Genomic DNA, 26,584 nt, shown 5'->3' with positions numbered 1-26,584 from the left:
CACGTGGTTCTAGCTTTAGCAATGCAATACGTACAGTATATGGCAATATAAGAGCCCAGAAATGTGAGAATCACTGTTGTAGGCTGGGCAGGGCACAAATGAAGAGAGCAGAAGGAAAAATAAGAGGAGTTGGGAGGGGGGAGGGGGTTTAAAGAGCTACTGTCCAATCAAGTGGGCTTGTGTTGCATCTTCTCTGAGCACAAAACAGGATGTATTGTATTGACAACTAAAGTGGAGTGTGATTGAATACTCTTTCTTGATATCAGATCAGCATGTTCACTTGTTAACCCATAACAAGGACGTTTTATTTCCCATTGTTAAGTCATGAGGAGTCTTGCTACTCTTCAAAAGTACTGTTTTTCACAGCATACTCATATGTTCATAATTCTCATTATATGTTTTGATATATTTGTTAATATATTTAGTGAGCTGTGTTGTCAACAACAGGGCTCTATAGTATCTGTTTGTGTTATCTCGATTGTTCTGTTACTCTTTCTCTAAATGGATTTGTGATATGTTTTTGACTACATCTTTCCATGCCTTGTCCACACCATTAGCTCAATAAATTATTAGGAGATATTCATAATGGGGATTATAGCCAGGACTCATTATGGGTATGATCAGGACAGGACGCATCCCCTTGTAAGATATTTGTTGATGGGATTTAGAGTGAGTGGATTTCCTGGATCCCATTCCCTGATGAGATATAAGAGAACCACACCTTGATTATTACTACAGGGGCCCATGATGATTACAGATGGAGGAAGAACAAAGCTGAGAACCAAAAGCTTTGAGCAAAATTGAGAAAGAACATTTACACACCTTCGTACAGTTGGCAACACCGATTAACAGCACATTGCAGCTCTCTGGAACTTAACAAAAACAATTTGTAGATCTTTTATGTTTACTGGACTCCCAATTACATATTGCTCATAAGTCTTCCCAAGTACCCCCTGTTGGATAGGCCATTTACATCCATGGGTACTAGTTCCCCAGGAAGAGACTTACTGTCTTACATAAAGCCTTTCAATATTCCCCTTGTCTCCTGAGCCTACACCTCGGAACTCATTTCTTGCCATAGTGTGACATCAAAACCTACACGCAAAAACGATCTGGAAAAAATGCTCAAGAATAGAGTTTTAATGAAAAACTTTAATTCCAGTAAGTTACATCCTTTACTTGAGATCTTGAAAGATGCCTCAAGGGTTGCATGTGTGACCTCTGTTAATGTCATTTTCTTCTTACATCTGCAGAGCGGCAAATACAATGAATAGGGCCATGTAAATAATTCTCTAATAACAAGCATTTAGGTAAAATTAATAAAGGAATATTGACCCAGTTAACTAAATGATGTATATCACATATAGTATATGGGTCAGGCCAGCTATATAAAATTACCAATAATTCCAGATAGTTCACCAGCTTGTAACCGCTACTTGCAAGGGAAGACATATTCTGTCTCTGCCTGGTCACCTGAATAAAACCAAAAATACAGGTAAGTCTCACTAAATGAACACAAGTTAACTAAATGTTACTAAAAAGCAGAGGGAAAAATACATCTTGGGGAAAGTTAGATATAAACTTACTTGGCTGGTAGTAGTCGTAGATCTTGACCACCGCTGGCTTTAGATTCTGTACTGGGAGCTCCTGTATGATGTCCAGGGTGTGGTTGAAAGGTAGGAATAGTGACGGTAACTGTTGGGAGAAAAAAAAAGCATTTTGGTTACAAGTATTTAAACCCTCCAAGCAGAAGTGTAATTTCAGCTTTGCTGACTTTGAAGGACATTCCACACAAATTAATTCCATTACATTGAGTGTTATGTGCACTGTTTCAAACTGATGGATGGTTTGGTCTCACCTCTCTCAAGTACATTAACACATGGTCATCTTTAGTATCGACACGATCCACTAGAAGTGAAACTCTCAGCTGTGAAGACAAGCCATTCACTGATCATTCATATTGCATCGACAATGTTGTAACTTTAATGGGTTACAGAGTTAATGTTTACTGTTAATTTATTGAGCTGTATCTAAATATATTTTTATTTTACAGTTATTTACATATTGTATGTACAATAGTAATTGTATTAGAATTCATGTGATGGAGATTGAATGAACTACAGTATGTACATATTTCTGTTGTATTGGTTAGTATTGGATTACGCTATTGACTGCAAATACCAGAATGCCTTGCGACAGGAAGTAACAAAAATGGGAACGCGCCAGTTATGTACAAGTGACAAGTGATTATCCTAGCAACTTTCTTTTATTGTTTTTTAGAATCTAACGTGGCAAAATGTAACGTGAACCAGTATTATTACAAAAAATAAGCTTTCATCTTACAACCGACGTCCCGAGTCATTACTTTGAAGATAGTTATTCTATAGAAAAAAAAGGTCAGTATCAGAAAGGTTCACAGATGAGAGGCAAGAGCTACATGGAAAAAGGTCACAGGTAACACCATAAACGTATGTTATTTAAAAAACTCACCCTCCCCAAAGACTCTGGGTCTGGGGCAAAACCAGACAGCATTTTCAAATCCACTATAATCATATTGGTGGTCAGCTCCTTTCCATGATATCTGTGAAAGCAAAGAGATGCCTGTGATATCAAAGTTTGATTTTGATAAACAATAAACAAACTAATTAAACTAGTTTGATTATTTTAACCATAAAAAGACCAGGTTGCCTGATATGTTTTCAAACTGTTACTGATCAAAGCCTAGGTAGAAACCAGTGGAGGCTGCTGAGGGGAGGACGGCTCATAGTAATGGCTGGAATGGAATTGCATCAAACAGCTGGAAACCATGTGTTTGATGTATTTGATACAATTCCACCTATTCCGCTCCAGCCATTACCACGAGCCCGTTCTCGCCAATTAAGGTGCCACCAACCTTTCCAATAGGAAACCAAGTAATTTGGGCCAAGTCCATTCTGGAAGACATGCTCCATAATAACACTTTGGAGTGTTATTGATAAATCTATTCAAAGAATGCTTTTGTGAATGCAAATGGCCATTCATTCTTACTGAGATTGAAGTTTTAGCGTGACTCTGGGTCTCAAAGAGTTGCTGTTGCAGTCGACTTCTGGCTTCACCTTGATGCTGAGCGTTGTGCTGTCAGTAGGAGTAGGGATGTTGTAGTGGAGCGCCACCTGGGAAAGAAAAATAGAAAAAGTCAGGAGAGGCTTCTTCAATCAACAGTCTGGGCTCTGGATATCTGTATGATGGTTACTTCAATTCTTCAATTGTAACCATTGAGTCTTGAATAATATAACAATGGTTCTTGAGGAGTTACATTTCCCCAGCCCCATCCCTCAGCTCACAGGAGGTTGGTGGCACCTTAATTGGGGAGGACAGGCTCGTGGTAATGGCTGGAGCGGAATTAGTGGAATGGTAGCAAATACATCAAACACATGGTGTCCATGTGTTTGATGCTATTCCATTTACTGTGTTCCACCCATTATTATGTGCCGTCCTCCCCTCAGCAGCCTCCACTGCCTCAGTTGTATACCAAATCAAGTGGCACAGGGCTGCTGTTTTGCAGAAAAAACATTCCCAGACTGTAGCTTTAGTGATAGATTAAACCGTATTTTGGCAACATAGGATTGGGAGGATAGATGTGTATTCACTGACCTGCACTGAGGCACAAGCACTGCCCTTCACTTCCACACTGTACTTCCCTTCTGTGTCCTGCATCGCCCTCTCCTGGTAGAGAAGCTTGTTGTTTTGGTTAACTTCGAAAAGATGCTGTCCCCCACTGGGAGACTGTACTGTCACTGTGCTGGTGCCCTCTCTACTGAACACCCTGGTGGAGTAGAGAGCTAGGGCCTGGAGGGCCACCACTGTGTCCTAAACAGAAATAGAACACAGACAAATCTGTTCAAAATGAATGAAGCTATCCCATTTTACAGAAAGGGTCGATTTTTACATTGGTCAGTTCCTAGAGTGACTATTTCCCATTTCCATCCATTATGATTTCTAGGCTCCATTTCAGTGGAAGTTAGACTCATCAGGCTTGAAATGACAAGAAGCACACACATGCCTGTGATCTGGTAAAAGTCAAGGTAATAATGCCTCATTACTAGTGCACAGCACAGGGTGCCATTTCGGAACAGAGGTGTTTTGGAAGTATACCTGTGTGGAGGAGAAGCCTCCGTAGGCGTTCTGCTGCCTCACCAGCCACCTGACGATGCGGGAGGCGTAGCCCAGGTCAGTGGTAGACAGAGGGGAGGCACTGAGGGAAGCCAGCAGAACGTAGGAGCTGATCTCCACTGCCAGGGAGGCTGAGGTCTCTGAGGAGGTCTGAGTCCAGTGCAGGAGACCCCCTGAGGGACGAGGAGCGCGCGCGCACACACACACAGACACAAACACACACAAACACACAGAGAGAGAAAATAGGGCTAGCTTATTCATCACTATACAGGATACACAGTTCTTCTCTGACCCCCACAATGAATTATTTGACAAAAACTGAGTTCAAATTGTATTTGTGTTCTATAAAATGCTTTGGGTGTTTGATTGAGCATATTTGGAGAGCCAGGCGGGCGGAGGGTTTGCACTATTGGGATTACTCCATTGACTAACTCTATTAAGTCATGATAGCACAAACAGATCTTGGACCAGGATATGTCTCACCCTCTTGTAATGCGATCGTGTCCAGGTGCTGCAGAAGCTGTGCCCGGGTCTCCATGTCCCCTGCCAGGGTAAAGGTGTAGGCCATTAGAGCAGTAGTGTAGGTGTTGGACAAATCACTGGTGGAGTTCCTCAGGCAAGACAAGCTGCCATACACAACAGGATCCTGGAGCACAGAATAACAGAGCAACACGTTAAGAGACATGTTTTTTTTATTTTTACCTTTATTTAACCAGGCAAGACAGTTGAGAACAAGTTCTCATTTACAACTGCGACCTGGCCAAGATAAAGCAAAGCAGTGCGAAAAAACAACAACACAGAGTTACATATGGGGTAAAACAAAACATAAAGTCAAAAATACAACAGAAAATATATATACAGTGTGTGCAAATGTAGCAAGTTATGGAGGTAAGGCAATAAATAGGCCATAGTGCAAAATAATTACAATTAGTATTAACACTGGAATGATAGATGTGCAAGAGATGATGTGCAAATAGAGATACTGGGGTGCAAATGAGCAAAATAAATAACAATATGGGGATGAGGTAGTTGGGTGGGCTAATTTCAGATGGGCTGTGTACAGGTGCAGTGATCGGTAAGGTGCTCTGACAACTGATGCTTAAAGTTAGTGAGGGAGATAAGAGTCTCCAGCTTCAGAGATTTTTGCAATTTGTTCCAGTCATTGGCAGCAGAGAACTGGAATGAATGGCGGCCAAAGGAGGTGTTGGCTTTGGGGATGACCAGTGAGATATACCTGCTGGAGCTCATACTATGGGTGGGTGTTGCTATGGTGACCAATGAGCTAAGATAAGGCGGGGATTTGCCTAGCAGTGATTTATAGATGGCCTGGAGCCAGTGGGTTTGGCGACGAATATGTAGTGAGGACCAGCCAACAAGAGCGTACAGGTCACAGTGGTGGGTAGTATATGGGGCTTTGGAGACAAAATGGATGGCACTGTGATAGACTACATCCAATTTGCTGAGTAGAGTGTTGGAGGCTATTTTGTAAATGACATCGCCGAAGTCAAGGATCGGTAGGATAGTCAGTTTTACGAGGGCATGTTTGGCAGCATGAGTGAAGGAGGTTTTTTTGCAAAATAGGAAACCGATTCTAGATTTAACTTTGGATTGGAGATTCTTAATGTGAGTCTGAAAGGAGAGTTTACAGTCTAACCAGACACCTAGGTATTTGTAGTTGTCCACATACTCTAGGTCAGACCCGTCGAGAGTAGTGATTCTAGTCGGGTGGGCGGGTGCCAGCAGCGTTCGATTGAAGAGCATGCATTTAGTTTTACTAGTGTTTAAGAGCAGTTGGAGGCTACTGAAGGAGTGTTGTATGGCATTGAAGCTCTTTTGGAGGTTTGTTAACACAGTGTCCAATGAAGGGCCAGATGTATACAAAATGGTGTCGTCTGCGTAGAGGTGGATCTGAGAGTCACCAGCAGCAAGAGCGACATCATTGATATACACGGAGAAAAGAGTCGGCCCAAGAATTGAACCCTGTGGCACCCCCATAGAGACTGTCATAGGTCCAGACAACAGGCCCTCCGATTTGACACATTGAACTCTATCTGAGAAGTAATTGGTGAACCAGGCGAGGCAGTCATTTGAGAAATTGGCCAGGTCGATGAAGACGGCTGCACAGTACTGTCTATTATCGATCGCGGTTATAATATCATTTAGGACCTTGAGCATGGCTGAAGTGCACCCATGACCAGCTCGGAAACCGGATTGCCTAGCGGAGAAGGTACGGTGGGATTCGAAATGGTCGGTGATCTGTTTGTTAACTTGGCTTTCAAAAACTTTCGAAAGGCAGGGCAGGATGGATATAGGTCTGTAACAGTTTGGATCTAGAGTGTCACCCCCTTTGAAGAGGGTGATGACCGCGGCAGCTTTCCAATCTCTGGGGATCAAAGACGTTACGAAAGAGAGGTTGAACAGGCTAGTAATAGGGGTTGCGACAATTTCGGCGGCTAGTTTTAGAAAGAAAGGGTCCAGATTGTCTAGCCCAGATGATTTGTAGGGGTCCAGATTTTGCAGCTCTTTCAGAACATCAGCTGTCTGAATTTGTGTGAAGGAGAAGCGGGGGAGCATGGGCAAGTTGCAGCGGAGGGTGTAGAGCTGGTGGCCGGGGTAGTGGTAGCCAGGTGGAAAGCATGGCCAGCCGTAGCAAAATGCTTGTTGAAATTCTCGATTATTGGTGGTGATAGTGTTTCCTAGCCTCAGTGCAGTGGGCAGCTGGGAGGAAGTGCTCTTATTCTCCATGGACTTTACAGTGTCCCAAAACTTTTTGGAGTTAGTGCTACAGGATGCAAATTTCTGTTTGAAAAAGTTAGCCTTTGCTTTCCTAACTGCTTGTGTATATTGGTTCCTAACTTCCCTGAAAAGTTGCATATCGCGGGGGGCTATTTGATGCTAATGCATTACGCCACAGGATGTTTTTGTGCTGGTCAAGGGCAGTCAAGTCTGAGGAGAACCAGGGGCTATATCTGTTCTTAGTTCTGTATTTTTGAATGGGGCATGTTTATTTAAGATTGAGAGGAAATTACTTTTAAAGAACAACCAGGCATCCTCTACTGACGGAATGAGATCTATATCCATCCAGGATACCTGGGCCAGGTCAATTAGGAAGGCCTGCTCGCTGAAGTGTTTTAGGGAGCGTTTGACCGTGATGAGGGGTGGTCGTTTGACCGCGGACCCGTTACGGACGCAGGCAATAAGGCAGTGATCGCTGAGATCCTGGTTGAAGACAGCGGAGGTGTATTTAGAGGGTAAGCTAGTCAGGATGATATCTATGAGGGTACCCATGTTTACGGATTTAGGGTTGTACCTGGTAGGTTTGTTGATAATTTGTGTGAGATTGAGGGCATCTAGTTTGGATTGTAGGATGGCCGGGGTGTTAAGCATATCCCAATTTAAGACAGCGCCTATCCCTACCTCGGACGCATCCACCTCCACTACGAACGGTAGTGATGAATCGGGGTGAGCCAGTACCGGGGCTGAGGTGAACAGACCACGCAATCTACTGAAGGCCAAATCAGCCTCAGCAGACCAGCGGAGCCGGGACGGCCCACCCTTCAACAAGGAGTTAATGGGAGCTGCAACCTTGCCAAAGCCCCGAATAAACCTCCGATAGTAGTTGGCAAAGCCAAGGAAGCGTTGCACCTCCTTCACCGTGGTTGGAGTCGGCCAATTACACACGGCTGAAATGCGATCTCCCTCCATCTCCACACCTGTGGTAGTAATGCGGTATCCGAGGAAGGAGATTGACTGCTGGAAAAACTCACACTTCTCTTAAGGCATCACCAGGTATTCATAATGCCTCGAGGTTGTGCTGAATGCTGTTTTCCACTCATCCCCTTCCCGAATACGCACCAGGTTGTAGGCACTCCTGAGGTCTAATTTCGTGAAAAAACGGGCCCCATGCATTGACTCAATCACTGAAGGAATGAGGGGAAGAGGATAACTAAATCGTACCGTCACCTTATTCAGTGGTTGATAATCAATGCACGGGCGTAAACCGCCATCTTTCTTCTTCGCAAAGAAGAAACTCGAGGAAGCAGGTGAAGTGGAGGGACGTTTATACCCCTGGCGCAGGGACTCGGTGACGTATGTTTCCATAGCCTCCGTTTCAGCCTGCGACAGGGGATACACATGATTCCTGGGAGGTACAACATCTACCCGAAGGTTTATCGTGCAATCCCCCTCCTGATGAGGTGGTAATTTAGTCAATTGCGTCTTGAAAAACGCAAGCGCCAGATCATGTTATTCGGGGGGAATGCACACGGTGGGGGTACCGTCTGGACTTTCCAAAGTGGTCGCACCAACGGAAACACCTAGATACCTACCCGGACACTCACCACCCCGTAAGAACCCTCTGCGGCCATGAAAAATTGGGGTTGTGAAGGGCTAACCACGCAATACCTAAGACTACAGGGTAAGCAGGAGACTCAATAATCAAAAAAGTGATATGCTCAACATGCGTCTCCTGTGTAATCATGGTGACTGGTACAGTAACCTCCTTAACCAACCCGGACCTTAATGGTCGACTATCAAGTGCTCTGATGGGGAGTGGAATGGATAGGGGAACCAATGAAATGCCTTGATGGCGTGCAAATGCCCTGTCCATAAAGTTCCCAGCTGCGCCTGAATCGACTAGCGCCTTACACTGGGAAACTACCAGGTGATCGGAAAGGAGATAGATAAGGTACAGTGCGCCGCAAAGGGCCCTGCACAAGTTTGGGTGTTCGTTACCTGGGGTGATGCGTGAGTACCCTGCCTACCGCCTCCAGACCCAAAGGAACGTTTACTGCGACGTGAGGTGGATTGTCCCTTCGTGCCACCAGAGTGGCACTGTCGCTGTCCTCCTGCGCTCTCTCGACCGGCGGCTCCCCCCAGCTCCATCTGCTCGGGGTCAGAGACGTCCGGAGTGGGAACGGGCAGACCCCTACCAGGACGTCCTCTGGCTGCTAGCAGATTGTCCAGCCGGATGGCCATGTCCACCAGTTGGGAGAACGATAGCATGGCATCACGGCAGGCTAGCTCCCGTCGGACGTCCTCCCTTAGGTGGCACTGTAAATGGCCGATCAGGGCCCGCTCGTTCCAACAGGACCCCGCCGCCAGCGTCCGGAACTCCAGCGCGTAGTCCTGTGTGGTCCTTGTCCCCGCCTCAGGCGGGTGATTGAAAACGGTCCGAAAGAGGCGAGCAAACTCCCTGTAGTCCTCCAACGCGGCAGCTCCCTCGTTCCACACCGCGTTGGCCCACTCCAGGGCTCTCCCACAAAGGCAGGAAACGAGGACAGATACCTTCTCCCACTCCAGTGGCGCCGGCCTGATGCTGGAGAAATATATCTCTAGTTGGAGCAGAAATCCCTTACATCGCACTGCTATCCCATCAAACGCCGGTGGCTGGGATATCTGGATACCTCCAGGGGCTGGGGTGTTGGTGGCTGGATCCGGTTGACCAGCTGGTCTCGATAGATCGGGTCCTCTCTTCTCCAGGCGTTGTACTACCTGAAGAACCCAATCCATCGCTTCCCCCAAGCTGGCCAGCATCGAGGAATGCTCCTGGACCCTTGCCACAACTCCAGACATGCGGTCTTCTCCTGCTGACTCCATATCAGATCAGGTGAGTGATTCTGTGACGAGGTGTGAATGAAGGAGTCAGGCGCAGGAGGTAAAACACCGAAGTACAGAGTTTATTCCGTTTATATAAATAAAACGAACCCAGCGTCAAAACGAAACTATCACAAGGGAAATATTCCACCTTGGCAATAACAAATGGAAGAGTAGCTCAACCGAGCTACTCGCTCTCACAAATACAATCACTCACAAAGACAAGGGGAACAGAGGGAACACTTATACACATACTAATTAGGGGAATGAGCACCAGGTGTGTGTGATTGACAAGACAAGACATGACAAGTGGAGTGATGAGAATAGGATCGGCAGTAGCTAGTAAGCCGGTGACGACGAACGCCAAAACCTGTCCGAACAAGGAGTGGAGGCAGCCTCGGCGGAAGTCGTGACAGGTGCGTGCATATGCATTCACCCCCTTTGCTATGAAGCCCCTAAATAAGATCTGGTGCAACCAATTACCTTCAGAAGTCACATAATTAGTTAAATAAAGTCCACCTGTGTGCAATCTAAGTGTCACATGATCTGTCACATGATCTCAGTATATATACACCTGTTCTGAAAGGCCCCAGAGTCTGCAACACCACTAAGCAAGTGGCACCACCAAGCAAGCGGCACCATGAAGACCAAGGTGCTCTCCAAACAGGTCAGGGACAGAGTTGTGGAGAAGTACAGATCAGGGTTGGGTTGTAAAAAACTATCAGAAACGTTGAGTATCTCACGGAGCACCATTAAATCCATTATTAGAAAATTTAAAGAATATGGCACCACAACAAACCTGCCAAGAGAGGGCCGCCCACCAAAACTCACGGACCAGGCAAGGAGGGCATTAATCAGAGAGGCAACAAAGAGACCAAAGATAACCCTGAAGGAGCTGCAAAGCTGCACAGTGGAGATTGGAGTATCTGTCCATAGGACCACTTTAAGCCATACACTACACAGAGCTGGGCTTTACGGAAGAGTGGCCAGAAAAAAGCCATTGCTTAAAGAAAAAAACGCATGCGGGAGACTCCCCAGACATATGGAAGAAGGTACTCTGGTCAGATGAGACAAGAATTGAGCTTTTTAGCCATCAAGGAAAAAGCTATGTCTGGCGCAAACCCAACACCTCTCATCACCCCGAGAACACCATCCCCACAGTGAAACATGGTGGTGGCAGCATCATGCTGTGGGGATGTTTTTCATCGGCAGGGACTGGGAAACTGGTCAGAATTGAAGGAATGATGGAGGCGCTAAATACAGGGACATTCTTGAGGGAAACCTGTTTCAGTCTTCCAGAGATTTGAGACTGGGACAGAGGTTCACCTTCCAGCAGGACAATGACCCTAAGCATACTGCTAAAGCAACACTTGAGTGGTTTAACGGGAAACATTTAAATGTCTTGGAATGGCCTAGTCAAAGCCCAGACCTCAATCCAGGGTGAATAGTTACGCACGCTCAAGTTTTCAGTTTTTTTGTCTTATTTCTTGTTTGTCTCACCCAAAAAAATATTTTGCATCTTCAAAGTGGTAGGCATGTTGTGTAAATCAAAGGATACAAACCCCCCCAAAACAATTTTGATTCCAGGTTGTAAGGCAACAAAAAATGAAAAATGCCAATGGGGGTGAATACTTTCGAAAGCCACTGTAACAACAGGTCTGGCCTATGTTAAAAGTGTTTAAAAAAAGTTTAAAGCATTTGTTAGGTGTTAAGCCTGTGTTAAATTAGGCTTAAAACGATTAAAAGACAAAAAAGTGATTGTGATTGTGTTCAGTTGTGTTTGGGAAATAGAGATAGACATGAACCAGGTTTCCATTCAACCTTTTTGCGCGCGTAAAGTATGTTTGATAAAAAATGTCATGACAGGCCTGAAGGAAACAGAACATTTGTCTGTAAAAATTTCCAATTGTCGACAAAAAAAATACGCTAGACAAGGTGGGACCTTTTTGTGTCAGTAAAATAAATTATGCGAGAAATGGTGGTGGAAACACTTTTATGGGCAAATATTGATATAATAACCATCATATCTAAGTAAACTTGGAATCACGCGATGACATGTTGTGTGGTCCTCCCACTACAACTCGCCGGGAGAACATGCAGTTTATTAGGCTTCAGATTAAATAAATATTGAGGGTTTTATTCTGGTGACATGATGATCGATGCTTGGCTGTCATTTGACAAATAAAAAGAACCTCGCTCTTTTGTCCATAACAATCTCATCATATAGTCAATTTGATGGAAATATCTCCGGTGGGAAAATACGCATATTGTTTTTATGCGGATTGTAGAAAATATTTGCATGAAAATCTGTCGCCAATCAGATGGAAACCTAGCTATGGTTTTAAAAAGGTAGTGGTAATATTTCATTCAATACAGAAATGTGTAGGCAGCTTAACTTACCCCTTGTGCCAAGAGACCAATTCTTTGGGACGAGCTATGTTTTCAATACTGTAATGTTTACATGAATTATGATTATTTCCAGGGATACACAACATCCTGAAATATATGTCGATATCTTTGTTAGAAAGAATACTATCTTTCCCTTGACAGAGTGATGCTGAATGTAAAACATTTATCAATTATACACCACTCTCCCCTACTCTGTAATGCAGTTTAATGAGGTACAGGTTCCTAATCTAGACCACTAATGTATGTTTGATATAGGTGGGTTGGTTGTTTAGCAACAAAACTGACAGGTACGCAACTATGGGGCAAAACAGACGGGGTTGGCTTAGATTGTTGACAAGTTAACTATATTTTGCCTCCAAATGCTTATTGAAAACATAAATACATTTGCACAATGAGCACTTGTTGTTTCTCAAATAAATCATTACAGTTGCTGGTTAGCTAGCTAGCGAATTTTTGGCATATTAGCATAGACATGACATGAGTCAAAACACCTCAAAACAAGCCATGGTATCAATAATAAGATACTACGAGCTGAAACGAACCACCGACTATTCTCCACATGGCAGCTTCTTGTCATTGTTGCTAACTATCTGACCGTTCAGAATCATAAGATCACACAGCCTTCTGCCTCAATGATGCGCGCGCATTATTTTTGTGACGTTGTCAGTCAACCCATCTATAAGGCAACAGCCTCACTGTGCAGTGCTCTTACCCAACTTCCACAAGATCCCATATCCATGTCTCAGGGAAGAACGTACGGACCGTCTCTATGGGTGGCGGAGGTGGAGCGGCACCATGTCCGGCATCGAGTAATCCAGCTTGAACCACTGCAAATCCCTGACCTGATGCACCCGTTTCAAGGCTGTCCATTTCTACAGTGTGGGAGTAGTATCTGTAGGGTATTACTAAAACAAAACAGTCATTATTCTCGTGTTAGAATCAGCCTGGTCAAACCAGACCGAATGCTGCGCTCACTGGTGATGCATGCAGCGTTCAGACTGGTTTAACCAGGCTATGTTAGAATAACAAAAACCATGCATTTCCCAAGATTCAACAAAGACTTCTGGCAATGACGAGAGTAAGCGGTGTTAAGGAGGACATCTCACCATAGGATCGATGGTACTGGTTCCCCTTGTAACTTAGGCAGGAAGGTACTCTTAGAACCAGATTAGTTGCCAGCTTCAGTACCAGTTTCTAGAAATGTAAGAATCACAAACAAGAGAGCTCAATATTAATGATTGTCTCAGTTTTATTTTTCTATTCTATGTTTTTTTGTTGTTGCCTCAAACAGGCTATTTTAGCAATGTATAATTTAAGAAGATGAATGCACGGTAACAGTTTGGTAAATGATTCTTACGAGAGAGAGGAAAAGAGGCTTCAAACAGAAGGCAGTGACTACTTAGACTTGTCTAATTTCATTTTCCATTGCTAAACGTTTTTAAAATGCTTTCCGTGCCCTGATGAACACAACCCAGGATAGGAACTTATTAAAGTCACACTATGCAGAAATCGCTCCTCCATTTCCTGGTTGCTAAAACTCAAATAGTTCACCTAATTTCAGTTTATGTGACAAAATAGCCTAGTATAGTGTAGAGAATCATTGTACTATCTAAACCGCTGTTAAATATATTTTCCAAAACCATGAATATTGTTGTTTCAGCTGTTTGAAGATGGTGTACAAACCCAAAAGTAAAAGATGCAAAAACAAAACTTAAGAACGGGGACCATAGAAATAGCACACATAGAACAGATACACTGCTTCTTAGACTTGCTTTCAAGCAGATCTATTACTCACATTTCTATGTGAATTTGGTTGAATTCAGGTCGCCCAAAAAGTTACATATTGCCACTTTAAGTACCAATAGGGATATGCTTTCCAGTTGATGAAAGCACACCCATTGGCCCACTGTGAACAGACCCACTCCAAGTCTGCTGTAGTCACTTCTTATTCCCCTGAAGCTGTTTGTATTCCCAGCACCACAAAAGCTGTTTATATGGTGGTATGACCGTTGACATTCACTTCAGTGAGCTCTGTTACCTTGTCAGCATCCAGCCTCTTCCCTGGCTCCATGATGTGAACACTCTTGTCCACAGTGCTGAGGCCACAGAGGGAGCCGGGCTGGGCCGAGAGCTGCAGGGTGTTCTCCTCCCCTGGGACCGCTTTTGAGGGTGAGAACTCCACCAACACCTGGCACACATGACATACACAAGTGTACATGATACACCTTTAGTGTACACAATATCTTTGTGATGAGGGTATGACACACACAGACACATGCACACTGTAAAAACGGACAGCTCATCTCCTTTCCAAAACCCCAACTTTCTTTTGGTTTTCTTATTGAAATAAGGTCACGCCAATCATCATAATTGTATCAGCCAATCAGCAGCCTTTCCCCCGGGACTTAGCATAATACCTGACCAGCCAGGGCCTCAGACAGTCTGCAGTTTCCATTCTGATGACAACCAATTTTTCTCTTCTCTTATTCTACCTCCTTAGAACAAATTGCTTTTCTTTCTGATGTTTTATTGAAGGTGCAGCTAAATGTAAGTCCCAAAATCCTGATGTCTTGTTGTTTGGAGCTAAACAGTGTCTGTTGTAAATATGTACCATTTGTGTTAAACTTGGTACTCCCGCTAGCGTTAGCATTAGCATTGTCATCCGGAATGCATTACTATTTAGCATGCATATTAGCGATTAGCATTTGTTAGCATTTGTCTGTGGTGCTAGGCTATTTTCGGTTGTAGATCGCTCATGCTTATTATGTTTTATAATTTGTAGATATTTCTACATTGCTCTGTTGTTTGATTGTGCATCTAGCATGTGTTTGGGTCCACATAGCCTGTTTAGTTTGTAGGCATATTTTTCCCATACTGTGCTATAGCCTAAGTTCTCCCCTTTTCTTTGCAGAACCACAATTAGTATCAGAGAGGGTGGTGTTGTAATTGTGTGTGTGGATCTTCATTAAACCATTGAACTGGAACTACTGCATCCTCGTGTTCTGAACGGACACCCTGTGGTGGTTGCTACTGGCCTAAAATCCAGCACCTAGGTTTTTTATCCCTTTTTATTGGTCCTTCGAATTCATAAACAACCCATATTTTTCATGGTCCTTATGAGCAGGATGCAGTAACTGCCAGAGTCCAAGGATGCCAGTCACCAGAGAAGATCCTCCACAAGTTGTGGTTCGTCCCACCGTCAGACTCGCCCCCCACATCGTCTGGTCGACTATGAGGTATGCTACGAGTCAAGGCAGACGATCACCACACACACAACAACACACCACTCCAACGAGGGACCACGAGCAGAGGGCACTGTGAGTGGAATTAATTACTCTCACAACAAGACCAGCAGCAGCTACCTTCCTGTACAAGATGAGAGAGAAACCCGTTCTTCTTCCAGAACAGTCATAACATGCCTGAAGCTGATAGGAGTGGAAACTGAGAAGTTGACAAGGGAGATAATGGAGCTATCGGAAGAGCTAAATTAATCAGCTTCAATGGGTCCCCAACAGTTCAAGTCACTACCCAGGCTGACCCGCAACAGTGAGAATGGAGCCTCACCTTCATCGGTTGCCAACTCACCGGCCCCCCATAGCAGGCGCACCTTGACTAGAGATTGTCATCATCAAAGTCAGCCTAAGCGGGCACAGCTGGTGACAACCAGAGATGATAAACTGCAGGCACAAAGGCAGCTGGATAAGATAGAGCAGCTCATTGAAAACCTTGGGATCAGAGGGCTCTCCTTTTCAGACCAGTCATCCTCATCCTCATCATCTACTCAGTCAACCCCTCGCCGTCGTGAGCCATCGCACCAGCGAGACCGATCGTCTTCTCATTGCAGGACTCGTAGCCCTACTGCGCCACCTAGAGGGCTGACTTCACATGATCGCCAACGTCAGCCCTCACCTAACCGCTGCGGTCAGCCTACACTTGATCGCCAACATCAGCCCTCACCTAACCACTGCGGTCAGCCTACACCTGATCGCCGTCGTCAGCCCACACCTGACCATCACCGCCGCGACTACTCACCTAATCGTTATGGTCAGCCTACACCTGATCGCCGTCGTCAGCTCACACCTGACTGTCGCCGCCGCGACTACTCACCTGACTGTCGTGACTACTCACCTGAACGCTGCGGTCAGCCTACACCTTATTGCCGTCGTGAGCCCACACCTGACTGTCACCGCTGCGACTACTCACCTGACCGTCGCGCCGTGACTACTTACTTGACCGTTGTTGTCAGCCCTCACATGACCATCGCTGCTGCGACTACTTGCCTGACCATCGCCGCCGGGCCTACTCACCTGATCGTCGTTGGCACTCACCTGTCCGCTACCGCACACCTTCTCCACCCAGCTGAGAGTGCACCTACCATGGACTAACTCCTACCATCCCCAACTTCATCAATGAATACCCACGAGAGTTTGCAAGACTGAAGTTGGCCCTCGACAATGTGCTGCCTGTAGATGCAACAGAGTGCTTCAAGTTTCAGATATTGTTGGACCACCTGAAGTTGGAAGAGGCTTTGCTAATTGCCAACTCCTACAGCAACAGCAGGTACACATACAGTGACACCATGGAGTCCCTCACAGAACTGTATGGCCAGCCCCACCTGTTTGCCCTCCAATGCATTGCAGGGTTAATGGATGGCCCCAACATCAAGAAAGGTGACACCAAGGCATTCCGAACATTCGCTCTGAGGATGTGCTTGGTTGGCATGTTGGATCAGCTAGGGAGTAATGGACAGACAGAACTGAGGTGTGGATCACATGTCTCTCGCCTCTTAGCTAAGTTATCACACAACCTAAGAGTCAGCTTCAAGAGATGTGTGAACCCCATCAAGACACCCATTCCAACCCTCCTTCACCTGGCAGAGTGGCTTGAGTACGACGTGAGAGTACAAGTAGATGGCACACAGTTCAGTAGCGACCAAAGCAGGGACCACCCTAGCTCATGCCGAGATCAACATGAAGACAAATCCTTCCCTAAGACCATCACCATCCTCCACGGGGGTGAGCAGAGAAAGGACAAAGCCGAAGTCTCTGCACAGAACCAATCTCCGGAGGAAAAGTCACGGGAGAAGCCAAATAAGTATTGTCGTTCTGCAACACCATGCAGCATTACATGAATCAATGCACCGACTTTCAGCTCCTTTCCAAAGAACAGAAAGAATCGTGGATCAAGACAAATGAAAGATGTGGGAAGTGTGGACGCGAACACCAAGCAGCTCAGTGTATTCTCAAGGCTAAGTGCAAGAAGTGCGAGAAGAAGCATCTTGAGATTCTCCACGAGGTCAACACTAGTCGGACTGCTACAAAGAACGCTAGCACGAACACTATGAAGACCACCAGCACAAAGGCGCCAACAGAGGCCTGGTGAGCTCCACTGCAGAGACCCTCTACGTTGATCGACCTTCCGGCAGCAGTAAGGTGTTGCTGAAGATGAGTTGAGCCATCTTGCAGAGCGGCAACAAGTCACTTGACACGTACGCCCTGTTGGACGATGGGTCGGAGCGCACTATACTTCTACACGAAGCAGCAGAGCAGCTAGGCCTCCAAGGCAATCCTGAGGACTTGGCACTTCGTACGGTGCGTCAAGATATTTGAGTCATCCATGGAGCTTCTTTGTCATTCTCTGTGGCCCCTGTTACTCAACCAATCCTTTGACATCCACAGAGCCTTCACAGCTGAATAGTTGTGCCTTGCACCGCATACCTACCCTGTCAAAGCCCTTCAGGAAAGGTATCGGCACCTCAAAGTCCTTTCCCTTCAACCGCTGGATCAGGCACAGCCGCTACTGCTCATCGGATCAGACATTCCCCATCTAATCACCCCGACAGAGCCAGTGCGTTTGGGTCCCCCTGGCGGACCTGCCGCCATCAAAACTTAGCTCAGATGGACCCTTAAAAGTTCCTTCATACATCCCTCGTCTCTCCATCTGCAGAGCTCTTCAGCCATGTAGAGATGCTCTGGCAGTTGGATACGCTACCATACAGGAGTGAGAAGCTCATCACATGGTCCAAACAAAATGTAGAAGCCATGCATCTACTGGAGGAGAAGACAGTCAGGGTCGAAATGGACAGGGTTCAAAGGTACGCCACTACCCTTTCGTGGAAGAAGAACCTTCGTCCCTTGGAAGCTAAACCATGATGATTACCCTGAGGTCTATGAGTGGCAGGTTCTTCCCTTTGGGACGACATGTAGCCCCTGCTGCACCACGGTTGCCCTTCGGAAGCTTGCGTTTAACCACAGTGAGCCCAAAGAAGATGTGCACTTCTCTGTAGAATGCTGTTTCTATGTAGACAACTGTCTACAAAGTCTCCCCTCTGCAGATGAAGCCAAGAAACTGGTGGACAAGTTGAAGCACCTTCTTGCCAAGAGCGCACCCTTGGATTACGATGGCAATGTCTGTCTGACACTCTTGGCTACAAGCACGGTCACATGGAGAAAGTTGAACCCACCATGCGCAACATATATCGGATCCTTGCCAGCCAGTACGATCCACTTCGCTTCATCGTTCCATACACCACACGGCCAAGGTTGTGGTCCAGAGGCTCTGGGATAAGAAAAGAGGGTGGGATGCCCCAGACCTACCTGAAGATCTTCTCCAAGCGTGGCTTATTTGGGAGAACGAACTTCCACAGCTCTCAGGTCACACTACCAAGGTGTTACGTCAGCACCGACATGGATCTCCCAACCAGCGCAAGAATGAAAAAATATATATAAAATAATAATGTATGCACTCACTAACTGCAAGTTGCTCTGGATAAGAGCGTCTGCTAAATGACTAAAATGTAAAATGTAAGAAGTATTCACGTCTTCAGTGATGCCTCAGAACGTGCGTACGGTGCCGTTGCGTACCTCCATACTGAAGACACCAAGGGACGGATCCAAGTGGCATTCCTTGCAGCAAGATCAAGAGTGGCCCCGAAACGACAACAGTCAATGCCAAGACTCGAGCTCTGCGCAGCACTCACCGGTGCCCAGCTGGCCGTGGTCATCAGAAAATAACTCACTGAGGAAATCCACGAGGTCATGTCTGGTCGGATTCTACAACAGTCTTAACCTGGCTCCAGTCAGACTCCTGCAGGTACAAAGTATTTGTAGGCACAAGAGTCACAGAAATACAGGAGCTCACGGACCCCCAGGCCTGGCTTTACATGGACACGGAGAGAAATCGACGATATCACACATGGCAAGACGCTGTCTCAGCTTATAGAACACAACCGTTGGAGTCAAGGTCCTCCATTCCTGTGGCAGGCCCAGTCATCCTGGGTCCTTGCCAGCCAGTGTGCTGAGTTACGTTGAAGGTTCTGGATTCTGAGAGGGAGGGCAGCTATTCGCCGTTTTCAGCTTGGTTGCACCGAATGCAGGAATTGGCAAGGCCAGCCAGATGTGCCTAGGATGGCTGACCTGCCTCCAGCCCGACTGCGGCTCCACAAGCCCACATTCTATTATACAGGTGTGGACTGCTTTGGACCGTATTTCATCAAGATTGGCCCAAAGAAATGAAAAGAGATGGGGCATCATCTTTAAGCGCATGACCACCCAGGCTGTACACGTGGATCTACTGACGAACGTGGATTCCGATTCGTTCCTAAAGGCTTTGAGAGGCTTCATCGCTCGAAGAGAAAAGCCCTTTCAGATCCTGTCTGATCGAGGAACACATTTCAAGGGAGGGGAGCGGGAGCTACAGGAGACCTTCATGACTCTCCACCCATAGCTCCAGGAACAGTTAAACAGTCAGAAGATTCGCTTCGCCTTCAACGTACCAAGTGCACCACACTTTGGAGGATGCTGGGAGAGGGAGATCAGATCCATCAAGACTATCCTGCAAACCACCCTTGGCGCGCAGACCATCTCCGAAGAGGTGCTGAGGACTGTCCTAATTGAAGTAGAAGGAATCTTACATTTACATTTACATCATTTAGCAGACGCTCTTATCCAGAGCGACTTACAAATTGGTGCATTCAACTTATGATAGCCAGTGGGACAACCACTTTTTTTTTATGGGGGGGGTCGGGGAGGGGGGTGGGGTAGAAGGATTACTTTGATACTATTCCAGGTATTCCTTAAAGAGGTAGGGTTTCAAGTGTCTCCGGAAGGTGGTCAGTGACTCCGCTGTCCTGGCGTTGTGGGGGAGCTTGTTCCACCATTGGGGTGCCAGAGCAGCGAATAGCTTTGACTGGGCTGAGCGGGAACTGTGCTTCCGTAGAGGTAGGGGGGCTAGCAGGCCAGAGGTGGATGAACGTAGTGCCCTCGTTTGGGTGTAGGGTCTGATCAGAGCCTGAAGGTAAGGAGGTGCCGTTCCCCTCACAGCTCCGTAGGCAAGCACCATGGTCTTGTAGTAGATGCGAGCCTCAACTGGAAGCCAGTGGAGTGTGCGGAGGAGCGGGGTGACATGAGAGAACTTGGGAAGGTTGAACACCAGACTCCAATCCCTTGGGATATGTTTCGTCGGACATCGCGGATCCGGATCCAATCGCTTCTAACTCTCTTCTCATGGGGCGGCCAGACTCGTCACTACCACAGGTGGTCTACCCAGAGTCTGAACTGCTCCGTCGAAAAGATGTAGACACAGCCAGGTTCTAGCCGACAATTTCTGGCACTGTTTCACATGTAACTACTTCCCTGCACTTCAATGCTGCCATAAGTGGCACAAGGATAAGGAAGACCTTATAGTTGGGACTGTTGTGATGATCGTGGATGATCAGTTTCCTAGGGGACTGTGGCAAATTGGAACTGTCAAGTCAGTTATCCCTGGAGCAGACGGGAAAGTGAGGACAGCAGAGATCGAAGTCAAGGACAGAACCTACGTCAGGCCTGTTGCTCGACTCATCCAGCTGCCCGCCCTTCCTCAAGAAGCTACTGACCCTTAGCAGGCTTGTCAGTTGAAGCAAATAGGTACAATACATTTGGGATCAGCTGTGAAAACGGACAGCTCATCTCCTTTCCAAGACCCCAACTTTTGGTTTTCTTATTGAAATTAGGTAATGTCAATCATCATAATTGTATTAGCCAATCAGCAGCCTTTTTTCAAGGGACTTAGCATAATACCTGACCTGGCAGGGCCTCAGGCAGTCTGTAGTTTCCATTCTGATGACCCACTGGTTTTTCACTCCTCCATATTCTACCTCCTTAGAAAATATTGCTTTTCTTTCTGATGTTTTATTGTGCGTGCAGCTAAATGTAAGTGCCAAAATCCTGATGTCTTGTTGTTTGGAGCTAAATAGACTCTGTTGTAAATATCTAGCATTTGTGTTAAACTTGCTAGCTCGCGTACTCCCACTAGTGTTAGCATTAGCATTAGCATTGTTAAGTTGCGTCAATTCAAATCTGGTATAGGAACAAAAAAGGTCAATACACGTCTTCTAAAATAGACTAGTATTTTAATTAATGCAATCCACTTCAATGGTGAATATGATGTTCGTATATACGGGTCCACTGAAATACCACGCAGGGCACTCAGAGAACTGATCCATTGTTATAAGTTCTTCTTCAAATACTCTGACAGAGATAGTTCCCGCTCCCTGCTGGCCAATCAGAGTAGAGACTGAGCGTGGTTTAGACTTACTCAGCCAATCGTTGGTGCACAGGCTGGTCCCAGCCCCTTGGCGCTTTACCGTTGCACACTGTTGCCAGGCATAAGTTGTTATCATCGCACCCTGTCTCGAGTCAGCACCCATAGACACTGTTCCCCTGTACTCCTTGTACCTACGTCCTTGGACGGTTCACAGATCACAAAGAGGCAGTGTTTGTGTATGTGAGACATTTGAGACACAAGATCTTATCTCCCCCTACTCCCTAACAGCTCCTCACATGAATCACAGCTTGTTATGTGAAACAATTTATATCAGTACAGTACAAACCTATTATGTTTAATCATTCATGCATTCTTTCTAAGCTAGGCATCACATCTAGATCCCTACAGCATTGTCATCCGGAATGCATTACTATTTAGCATGCTAGTTAGTGGTTAGCATTTGTTAGCATTTGTCTGTGATGCTAGGCTATTTTCGGTTATAGATCGCTCATGCTTATTATGTGTAGATATTTCTACATTGCTCTATTGTTTCGTTGTGCATCTAGCATGTGTTTGAGTCCACATATCCTATTTAGTTTGTTGACATGCAAAGAGGCATATTTTTCCCATACTGTGCTATAGCCTGAGTTCTCCTCTTTTCTTTACAGAACCACAATTAGTATCAGAGAGAGTGGTGTTGTATGTGTGTGTGTGGATCTTCATGTGGTCCTCTGTAGCTCAATTGGTAGAGCATGGTGCTTGTAATGCCAGGGTAGTGGGTTCGATCCCCGGGACCACCCATACGTAAAAATGTATGCGCACATGACTGTAAGTCGCTTTGGGTAAAAGCGTCTGCTAAATGGCATATAATTATTATTATTATGAACTGGAACTACGGCTTCCTTGTGTTCTGAAAGGACACCCTGTGGTGGTTTCTACCGGCCTAAAATCCAGCACCTACGTTTTTTATTGGTCCTTCGAATTCATAAACAACCCATATTTTTCACATACATATACACACACCTTGTGCCTGAAGCATTTCTCAGTGGGGAAGTTCATGCTGTGGGCGATTACAGTCTCGCTGGGAAGCATACTGTACACCAGGACCTGTATCACTGGCGCCATCTCTGGAACCACTGCCAACTTCAAGGTGACTTCACCCTCAGTTACTGCAACGCAAGAGCATGTCACACTGAGTACGTTTACATGCACAGTAATAATTAGATAGTAAACTGATTATGGCAGTAAACAGATGATGCAATAGTCACCTTACTCTATCTTAATCGATGTAAAGTCAAAATCTAAGAAAGCATACGCCGATTAAAACACCAGGGGCATGTAAACGTTGGGTATGCACAAAATATGCCCCTAAACATTCATAACATGCGCCAGTTTTCACTCAAAAGTTGGTATTTATACAAACTGAACTTGAAGTGAGAATGTGCTTATCCTCCTGCAAACTTCAGACCATGCATGGTTGAAGTATTGCATTGCAAGATGGCAAAAGTAGCCTTGTGCAGGAATATATTACACTCTTATTCATAACAAAAAACAGGTAGCTAAATATAATAATAATAATATAATCATTTTCCCTTAGTGAGCGAAAATCGATTTATTTTATCTTTGCATTCTAAAATAATATGAAATAGATACCTATTTCTAATTATTCATTTCATTACCATAATCATTGCAGAATAAATCCTCACCTTTTCTGACTGTGCTGGTTTCATAGGCTACTTGCGAAATAGCCTATAGGCCTACAACAAGTTAGGATAGGCTACCATTCGTCCCATCTCTCATTTCATTGGACCCACTTCACAATAAATAGATACGCTATTTCAAGTATATTTCTCTATGTGATCCGAAGCGCAGTTCATTGGGCCCACTTCACAATAAATAGATAAGCTTTTTCAATTATTTTGCTCTATGCCAGGGTTCTTCAATTCCGGTCCTGGAGGGCCGAAACACCTCTGTTTTTCATCCTCTCCTTCTAATCAGGGGCTAATTCAGACCTGGGACACCAGGTGAGTGCAATTAACTACCAGGTAGAAATAAAAAACAGAAGTGTTTCGGCCCTCCAGGACCGGAATTGAAGAACCCTGCTCTATGCGATCCGAAAAACTGATCGCAGACGATTCACCTTTTTCATTGACTTTTGTAGGCGTCTGAATACTGTATTGTCGAATTTCTCGAGTAGACAATATTTCATTTGTAAACATAATACATAAATGATATAATGCAGAATTGTCAATGGCTGAGGTTAATGTGGTGTGGGAGTCAGGCGCAGGACACCGAAGCTTAGTCCAACAAAGTGTACTAGTGCAAACCAAAGCACAATACAATGAACGGCCTCAACAATAAACAGAGGCAAGCGATTACGCAAACTGTGCGTAAACCAATAAAACAATAAACAGAGAAAAACACGCAGCACTAACGGACAGGCGAATAACAACACACAAACTAACCAACACCAAACAGGCAACTTATAGGACACACAATTAGACACAAACGGACACAGGTGCAACAGACAGACAAAAGCAATCAAACATAGAAACATTCAACGGTGGCAGCTAGTACTCCGGGGACGACGAACGCCGAAGCCTGCCCGAACAAGGAGGAGGAGCAGCCTCGGCAGAATCCGTGACAATAATAAATTCCTCACCTTTTCTGGCCATGATGAGTTCATATTCCCGAAGTAGTCATAAAACAAATTACCATGCGCATCTCTCATTTAATTGGGCCTATTAAATAGGCTATTATATTATACAGAGTTTTTACTCTAGGCATTGGACAGGGAGCGCGGTTTTAACATACAGTAGAATTTAACAGGTGAACAGCAGTTGATCGTTTGTATTGCAGTGTGTAGGCTACCACTGTAAGTAGGCCTACTATAGTTTTCATTTTAGACAATGTTTCAGAATTCGTGGGCAGTGCAGCATATTTATGTTCAGGAAAAAATGTATGCAAAACATTATTGCATTCAAATGATCTGTTTACAGGTCCACAACCATTTGCAATTGTTTTTTTCTTTCTGAAACGGTCAGATAGTGACATTTGCGGTAGGCTGCAAAAGAAAAGATTCTGGCAACACCTCCAAAGACATTTGATCATGTTCGCCATTGCTATTTCCTTTAGATACTGGCTTCATTTCAATACTTCCAAAGTATACAGCCAATAAGGGCGTTATTGTCACAATCAAAGGTGAATGATAATGACGTTTTCCAGGCAGAGTTATAATGCTCATTGACGCCTGCACAGTTTTATGACCGGTCTGATTTATAACGGGAAACATGCGTATGTATGGCATGCGGCAAGTTTATGTATCTCAATATTTGTGTGTATGTACAGTTTTTTCAAAAATGGCGCACGCTGATATTTAGAGTTACATTTACGCAACGGTTATGAATGAGGCCCCTGGTTTTCTGTACAATCTTTCAAATGATTAGGACATGTACACAATTTAATCGGTGATCCAGACATGTAAACACCTTAATAGGTGTTCCAGCAGTGTATTTGATCTGCTCATGTGCTAGCACCAGCCGAGCGATATGCCCTCTTGCAAAACATAAACATTTTAATCGAAGTATTATATTAATCTGCCTATCCACAATAATCGCTTTATTGTGTGCATGTAACCATACTCACTGTCATTGTCATCAAGCACCTTCCAGTACGTTCATAATTACTTAATAAAACTTCCTCACCAGGACTCCCCTGCTGCACGGTAACCTTCATGTGTCCATGCTGAACTATTGCCCCTCTGGATAAGGCCTGGAGGAGGGAAAAACAGTTATCCCATCAAGTCAGCAAGAAGGAGATGATGAGGAGTATTGGTGTTGTATAGGGACATCCTTCTTTGAAGGTGAGAGGCTGGGACTAGGTCTGAAATAACCCTGGTCAAAATAGTGCACTAGAGAATAGGGTTCCATTTTCGGACGCACCCTGGGTTTGCAGGTTGTCACAACTTGTTCCTGGTTCTACTCACCAGGTAGATGACATCCACAGAGCCCTTTGGGACGGTCTCCCCTACGATGGCGTACTGGATGGTGATTGACACTTCCTCCCCACATGCCAGTGGTTTCTCCATCTTCTGAATAGCCAGAGAGCTAGAGGTTTTACTGTGAGGGGCAGTGGGCTGGATCAGTGAGAGTATGTGTTGCCCTCTGTTGAAATAGGGGACCCTGTATCTAGTGTTCTCCACTTGTGGTGTGTTGCTTACCTGGAAAGCAAAAGAGGGAAGAGAGAGTATAACTGAAGGCTCAATCCCAAATCAACCCTTAGAGCTCCGCCTTGCCCTCTGATAGGCTAAGTGGAAGTTCACCATATTGCTTATTATACCAATGGAATCTTCTCAGATCTCCACAAGAACGTGGTAGGCCCTAGGGTGTAGGGTCAAGGGGGTGATTTGGGATAGCGCATGAAGAGTCTTCAGAGTCTCAAAGTCTTTCAAAACCTAGAAGGAATCATACTTACTATGAGGTTAATATTCTCTTTGGGCATACTGGTTGTGTTGAGAGAGAAACTGGCAATACCATGACTTGGTTAGGTTCTGGAGACGATGTGAGGACCAGCCTTTCTTCTCCAACAGGTAGACTAACATGTCAGAGAAAGGTGTGTTGTTGAAGTGAACAACGTTTATCTGATGAAAAAGGGGGGAAAGTTCTATGAAGTGATGCTACATGTGTCACTGTTACCTACCATTGGTAGTTAGGTAAACAGGAATGTCAAAGAGCAAATGGCATCCACAATTCAACAAAGTTCAAGAAACAATAACACTGGATTTGGACTTACCTTGCCCTCCATAATTGATCCATGTTCATAGATTTTGGGTGTGTCGACAAATGTGAGTTTTCCAATCAGATAGGAGAGCCCTATATGTTTATTCTTTGACTATGTAATACCT

At 45.2% G+C, this 26,584-nt stretch overlaps 1 pseudogene; it reads right to left on the bottom strand.

Annotated features, from left to right (window-relative positions):
* Positions 1-1,132: 1,132 nt before the first annotated feature.
* LOC121567626 lies at positions 1,133-26,499 on the bottom strand (annotated as a pseudogene).
* Positions 26,500-26,584: the final 85 nt, after the last annotated feature.

The sequence above is a fragment of the Coregonus clupeaformis genome, unplaced genomic scaffold (assembly GCF_020615455.1).
Source record: "Coregonus clupeaformis isolate EN_2021a unplaced genomic scaffold, ASM2061545v1 scaf0067, whole genome shotgun sequence".
NCBI classification, from domain to species: domain Eukaryota; kingdom Metazoa; phylum Chordata; class Actinopteri; order Salmoniformes; family Salmonidae; genus Coregonus; species Coregonus clupeaformis.
Note: the sequence above shows the minus strand (reverse complement) of the source record. Positions and strands in the feature narration are given on the sequence as shown.